Source organism: Chelonoidis abingdonii, chromosome 8 (assembly GCF_003597395.2).
Source record: "Chelonoidis abingdonii isolate Lonesome George chromosome 8, CheloAbing_2.0, whole genome shotgun sequence".
Classification (NCBI taxonomy): domain Eukaryota; kingdom Metazoa; phylum Chordata; order Testudines; family Testudinidae; genus Chelonoidis; species Chelonoidis abingdonii.
The window spans coordinates 103,652,815-103,660,430 of record NC_133776.1 but is presented as its reverse complement, the minus strand read 5'-3'; positions in this window follow the sequence as shown (position 1 = coordinate 103,660,430).

The following is a 7,616-nucleotide window of genomic DNA, read 5'->3' as shown; positions in this document are numbered from 1 at the left end:
GAAGACACAGAATATTCTGTGAAGAACACATTCTGTCAATCTGTTCATTAATTTGTTCACTGCTTTTGACTTTTAAAGAATTCTTGTTTATTTATTCCACACATATATTAACTTTAAATAACTCACTCAGCTAATGGGAGTTTTTTATTCCCAGTTTTGGAAATAGAGAAGGGCCCTGGATTGTTGTAGACTAATGAGCCACTATCAAAATTTCTGTTTTGAAAGGGAGCCATTTTAGAGTTGTTCCACCCTAACCAATTTCTTTGACCCAATTTCTAAAAATAAATTCAGTCCTGCAAGTTGGAAATATCCATGCCAATATATGTTGTCCCGCCAATATAAATCCTGCTGAAAATAGAATTTTATCATGAAAATATGCAGAAACCTCAGCTACTTTGATGCAAATTAAGTTGGTATGTTATTTTTGCTAAGGCTATTCTGAAATTCTTGAGTCAGAGCAATTTAAAATTTATTTGAGCACAATACCTAGAAAATGGCACGGTACCGAGGGAATTAATTGTACTAATAAGAAGGTTACATTTAAATAAGAAATAGCTTATTGGGGAAAAACAGGGAGAGAGACAGGGCTGCAGTTGAGTGTGGAGAAAAAGTTAATTGTTTTGAAGGAAGGAACTGGAATGTTACTTGCACAATGAAAAATGGTTGCTACAAAATAAAACCAAATATGCAAGGACCATTACTGCCATCGTTTTTGTTTTTAAAGAAAGGAATGTTAGAACAGGGATGAGCAATTTGGAACTAAATTGAAGAAGATGGCAACAAATCCACTGCTCCCTCGATATAACGCCATCCGATATAACATGAATTTGGATATAACGCAGTAAAGCCGTGCTTGGGGAGGCGGGGCTGCGCACTCCGGTGGATCAAAGCAAGTTCAATATAACACAGTCTCAGCTATAATGCAGTAAGATTTTTTGGCTCCCGAGGACAGCGTTCTATCAGGGTAGAGGTGTATGCATAGATAATATATTAATCGCCATGCATGTATAATCACTTTGATCACTTTGCTTTCAGCTTGTATCTCATTTCCCTGCCTTTTGTCCATCTTGTACATTTTGATCGCAGACCCGTTGGGCTAGGGGCTGTGTGTCACTGTGGCTCTGATCTGGCACCATTAGAGTCAATGGGAGTTTTACCCCTGAGTGTAGAATCAAACCCTACGCGCATAGAGAAGAAAACATATAAATTATCTTTTTCTGAACTTTTTTGTCCAGCTTTTAATTTAAAACGAAAAGAGCCTTTAATAAAAAAGGCTTTTCTATGGAGCAGCAAAAAGACATTGTCTGACTTGTTTGCAGCTAGAAATTTAGAACTAAATCTTAAGTCAATCTACCCCCTTTCCTTCAAGGGACAAACAAACGTTTCTCCAGTCTTCCCAGCACAGCTGAAAGCGATCTCAAGTCCAACTGAGAGGCAAACTCATTACAGACTTGGTCAGTTGTTCTATCCATTTCTAGAGTGTTTTTTCCTGAATGCAACAAACTTTTGTGAAGCTGTGTTTGTTCCATTATTCTTGGATGAGCTAGTTTACATTAACAGCCAGATTTCCAGCAACAATTATGCACATACAGATTTCTTAACACTGTCTATGTTAGTGTAGATTTTACTCCCCTTCACAGAAGAGATTTCAATAGAAAAAAACCCACATTAGTCTAGCAAAGTGACAGCCACCTGTACTCTACAGCAGAAAGGGGAGTTGAGGGGAGAGGATGGCAATTGGTTGCTATTCACCCAGTCATTTGACCTAAAGAAGAACTTCCAATTACTTCATTGAGAATTGGATCAAGACCCCGGTTCTCTGATTTTAAATGGCCAGGTTTAGGATATTGCCAGGCTCTTCTTCCAGACCCTAGTTGTGCCAGGATCCTGTCCAAACTTACACGATGAAGAGCATCCGTGCTCAGAAGGAAGTCCTGCAGTCCTGGAGACTTAAAATTCCACCTGGCCCACAGGGAATGTCCATCAATAACAGCAAAGAATCTTGTGGCACCTTATAGACTAACAGACGTTTTGGAGCATGAGCTTTCGTGGGTGAATAATCCAAAACATCTGTTAGTCTATAAGGTGCCATGGGCTTCTTTGCTGCTTTTACAGATCTAGACTAACACGGCTACCCCTCTGATACTTGACATCAAATAACACTTGAGTTCCCATAGAAATAAGCCCTCCCTTCAGGCTTGGGAAGCTATAAGGGATGCTACTATCTGCCTCATTGGATGGGGGGATTTGATGGGGACAATCCCAACAGCTATGTAGGGAGACACCTGCTAAGGGACACCAGGTAGCTCCTGCCCCCTTGGGAGTCTCTCACCTCCATTGGCCTTCTGTCAAGTGAGGGGCACTGATTGGTAAGCATTTTCCAGCTCTCCGGATGTAATGTGGAACAGGGTCAATATGGAGTCTCTTTTCAGCTCCGTTTCAATGTGCTGCTACAGTTATCAGAGCACCTCTTCTGTGCTCCTTAAATATGATTAGCAGCATTAGAAAGAAATAATCCGGAATTGTAGTGTATAGATCAGTCCCTGGGTTCTTTAAAAAAGAACCCTAAATCAATTGTGGCCATTAAGGTAACTGCAGGAGTAAGGTGACCAACCTCTCCAAAGGTACTGCAGCTGATTCAGTGGAAAGAAAAAAGAAAAAAGAAAAAGAAAGAAAGTTTGTTTGTCATGGGCCAAAAAAACTGATATTCTCCTGGTAATATCCATAAATAAGGGAATGAAGGTGGAGAGAGGCAAACTGGCTTTCTCCACGGGAACTTCCGCCCCCTCCCCCCTCGAAAAAAATATCAGAAGCAAAATAGCCAGAGACATATTCCGCTTCATTAGAAGTATTATTTCAATGCAGGAATGACTCTGCAGAGCCCTGCTCAGACCTAGCAGTGGGGTCATGAATAGGGGGCATTGCTGTGGGAAATAGCATATGAGAATTAGCTCCGTCCACAAGAAGTGCCTGAACATGGGCAGGGATAGTTTGTTTTTTGCCTCAATGCACTTGGCCTAACTTTTTCCCTGAGCAGTGTGGCCAGGTCCGCCTCCACTGGAGGATAGCTGGAGGATAACTGGAGGATAGCTAATGGAACGCCAATTTTTAAAAAGGGCTCCAGAGATGATCCCAGCAATTACAGGCCTGTAAGCTTGACTTTAATACTGGGCAAACTGGTTGAAATGATAGTAAAGAACAGAATTCTCAGATACGTAGATGAACATAATTTGTTGGGAAAGACTCAAATGGTTTTTGTAAAGGGAAATCATGCCTCACCAATCTACTAGAAGGGGATTTAAAGGGTATCAACAAGTTCCTGGACAAGGGGGATCCAGTGGACGTAGTGTACTTAGATTTTAAGAAAGGCTTTGACAAGGTCCCTCACCAAAGGCTCTTAGGTAAAGTAAACTGTCATGGGATAAGAGGCCAAGACTATAATAACACGGTTCAAAAAAGAACTAGATAGATTAATGCAGGACAGGTCCATCAATGGCTATTAGCCGGGATGGGCAGGGGTGGTGTCTCTAGCCTCTGTTTGCCAGAAGCTGAGAATGGACAACAGGGGATGGATCACTTGGTGATTCCCTCTTCTGTTCATTCTCTCTCGGGCACCTGACATTGGCCACTGTTGGAAGACAGGATACTGAGCTTGATGGACCTTTGGTCTGACCCATTCTTATGTTCTTATGTACTCAAAACAGTTAAGTCCGAGGCAGGCTGTGAAGAGCTACGAAGGGATCTCACAAAACTGGGTGACTGGGCAACAAAAGGGCAGATGAAAATCAATGCTGATAAATGCAAAGTGATGCATATTAGAAAACATACTCCCAACTATACATACACAATGATAGTTCTAAATTGGCTGTTACCACTCAAGAAAGATCTTGGAGTCATTGTGGATAGTTCGCTGAAAACATCCACTCAATGTGCAGCAGCAGTCCAAAAAGCACACAGAATGTTAGGAATCATTAAGAAAGGGATAGATAATAAGACAGAAAATATCATATTGCCTCTATGTAAATCCATGGTACGGCCACATCTTAAATCTTGTGTGCAGATGTGGTCACCCCATCTCAGAAAAGATAAACTGGAATTGGAAAATGTTCCGAAAAGGGCAACAAAAATGATTAGACGTATGGAACAGCTGCCATATGAGGAGAGATTAAGAAGCCTGGAACTTTTCAGTTTGGAAAAGGGACATCTAAAGGGGGATATGATAGAGGGCTATAAAATCATGACTGATGTGGAGAAAGTAAATAAGGAAGTGTTATTTACTCCTTATAACACAAGAACTAGGGGTCACTAAATGAAAACAGGATACTTTCAATCCTCTGAGGAGAAAGTTTCTTGTGTGTGCTGTTAGTTTTGGTGGTTGTTCTCTCTGGTTCTGAGAAGGAGCAGACGTGCATACCAGGGTTCTCTCCACATCTTCTCCGATACAGGCTCCTACAGCTCAAAATAGTGAGTACTAGGTAGATAAGGCGAGTTAGGCTTATGTTTTGTTCTATTGCAAATGTGCATTTGCTGGAGGAGTTCAATTTGTATTTTGCTGAAAGGATTTTAATTGTACTTGAATACTTAGGCTGGGCAGGTATTCCAGTGCCTGTAGCTGAAACGATCCGTACCTATTCCATCTTAAAATTTTACAAAGATAATTTTTACTGTTTTTCTCTCTTTTAATTAAAAGTTTCTTGTTTAAGAACCTGAATTGTTTTTTTTTTATTCTGGTGAGACCCCAGGGACTGGTCGGGATTCAGCAGGGAATTGTGGGGAGAAAGGAGGGAAGGGGGGAGAAAGGCCTAAATTCCTCCTGTGTCAAAGGATACTGTCTCTCTCAGGAAGAGTTGGGAGGGGGAGAGAGAAGGAGGGGGAAGTGCATTTTCCTCTCTGTTATAAGATTCAAGGAGTTTGAATCAACAGTGATCTTCCAGCGCGTAACCCAGCGAGGAGAAGCCTGGGAGAGGCAAACGGTGGGGGGGAAGGGTACTTTCCTTGTGTAAGAATCGCAAGGTCTGGGGCTGAAGGTTCCCCGGCAAGGTCTTGGGGGGACCAGAGTGTAACCAGGCACGGGAATTCCGGTTGGTCGGCACGCTACAAGGTTCTCAAGCTGGTAATCAGCTTAAGGAATTTGCGGTACCCCCATCTTCTGGTCTAAGTCAGAGTGGGGATTTGTACCCATGACACCTGTCTTCGACAGCGGCCATGGCAGTGCCCAAGAAGGAATAACAGAAGAGGGAATCATCAAGTGATCCATCCCGTCACCCCATTCCAGCTTCTGGCAAACAGAGACTAAGGGGACACATCTCTGTCCTATCCCTGGCATAATAGCCAATTGGATGAAATCCTGTCCTCCATGAATTTACCTAGCTCTTTTTGAAACCCTGTTATAGTCCTAGCCTTCAAACATCCTCTGGTACAGGATTGACTGGTAGTTGCTGTGAAGAAGTACTTCCTTTGTTTTTTAAAACCTGCTGCTATTAATTTCATTTAGTGACCCTAGTTCTTGTGTTTATAAGGAGTAAATACAACTTCCCTTATATTACTTTTCTCACATTCAGTCATGATTTTATTTAGCCCTCTATCAATCCCCCTTTAGCTGTCCCTTTCCAAACTGAAAAGTTCCAGCGTCTTAATCTCTCCTCATATGGCAGCTGTCCATACGTCTAATCATTTTTGTTGCCCTTTTCGGAACATTTTGACCAATTCCAGTTTTCTTTTCTCGAGATGGGGCTGACCACACTCTGCACACAAGATTAAGATTGTGCCGTACCGATGATTTTACATAGGGCAATATAGTAATATTTTCTGTCTTATTATCTATCGCTTTCTTAATGATTCCTACATTCTTGTGCTTTTTGGACTGCTGCTGCACATTGAGTGGATGTTGTCAGCGAAACTATCCACAAATGACTCCAAGATCTTTCTTGAGTGGTAACAGCCAATTTAGAACTATCATGTGTATGGTATAATGTTGGGAGTATGTTTCTAATATGCATTCACTTTGCTTTATCAGCATTGATTTCTCATACTGCCCTTGTAGCCCAGTCACCGTTTTGTGAGCATCCCTTCGACTCTTCACAGCCTGCCCGGACTTAACTGTTTTGAGCTACAATAAAGACATAAGAAGGGTCAGCACAAGGCTCCATCCAAGCTCAGTACCCTGTCTTCCAACAGCTGGCCAATGTCAGGTGCCCGAGAGAGAATGAACAGGAAAGAGGAATACCAAGGTTGATCATCCCCTTTGTCCATTCTCAGCTTCTGGCAAAACAGTGGCAGAGACACCACCCCTGACCCATCCCGGCTAATAGCCATGATGGACCTTCCTGCATTTAATCTATCATAGTTTTTTTTGAACCGTGTTATTTATAGTCTTGGCCTCTGTATCCATGACAGGTTTACGTTTACTAGAGCCTTTGTTGAGGGACCTTGTCAATAGCCTTTTTTAAAATCTAAGTACACTACGTCCATGGCATCCCCTTGTCAGGAAACTTGTTGATACCCTTTAAATCACCCTTCTAGTAGATTGGTGAGGCATGATTTCCCTTTACAAAAACATTTGAGTCTTTCCAAAAATTATGTCATCTCGTATCTGCAATTCTGTTTCTTTACTATCATTGCAACCAGTTGCCCAGTATTTAAAGTCAAAAAAGCTTACAGGCCTGTAATTTGCTGGATCATCTCTGGGCCCTTTTAAAAATTGGCCGTTCCATTAGCTATCCTCCAGTTATCCTCCAGCTAGTCCCCGTTGGAGGCGCGGACCGGCCACACTGCTCAGGGAAAAGTTAGGCCAAGTGCATTGAGGCAAAAAACAAACTATCCCTGCCCATGTTTCAGGCACTTCTTGTGGAGGAGCTAATTCTCATTGCTATTCCCACAGCAATGCCCCCTATTCATAGACCCACTGCTAGGTCCTGAGCAGTGGCTCTTGAGAAGTATGTCACTGCATGAATAATACTTCTACAAGGAAGCGGAATATGTCTCTGGCTATGTGTTCTGATATTTTCGAGGGGGAGGGGCGGAAGTTCCCGTGGAGAAAGCCAGTTTGCCCTCTCCACTCTCTTCCTTATTTATGGAATTTACCAGGAGAATATCAGTTTTTTTGCCATGACAAACAAATTTCTTTCTTTTTCTTTTTTCTTTTTCTTTCCACGAATCAGCTGCAGTCCAATTTGGAGAGGTTGGTCACCTTACTCCTTGCAAGTTACCTTAATGGCCACAATTGATTTAGGGTTCTTTTTTAAAGACCCAGGGACTGATCTATACACTACAATTCCGCATTATTGCTTTCTAAATGCTGCTAATCATATTAAGGCACACCAGAAGAGCGTGCTCTGATAACTGTTAGCAGCACATTGAAACGGAGCTGAAAGAGACTCCAAATTGACCCTGTTCACCATTACAATCCGGACGAGCGGAAAATGCTTATACCAATCAGTGCCCCTCACTTGACAGAAGGCCAATGGAGGTGAGAGACCCCAAGGGGGCAGGAGCTAACCTGGTGTCCCTTAGCAGGTGTCTCCCTACATAGCTGTGGGATTGTCCTCATCAATACCCCATCCAATGAGGAGATATTAGCATACCTTATAGCTTCCCCAAAGCCTGATAGGGAGGGC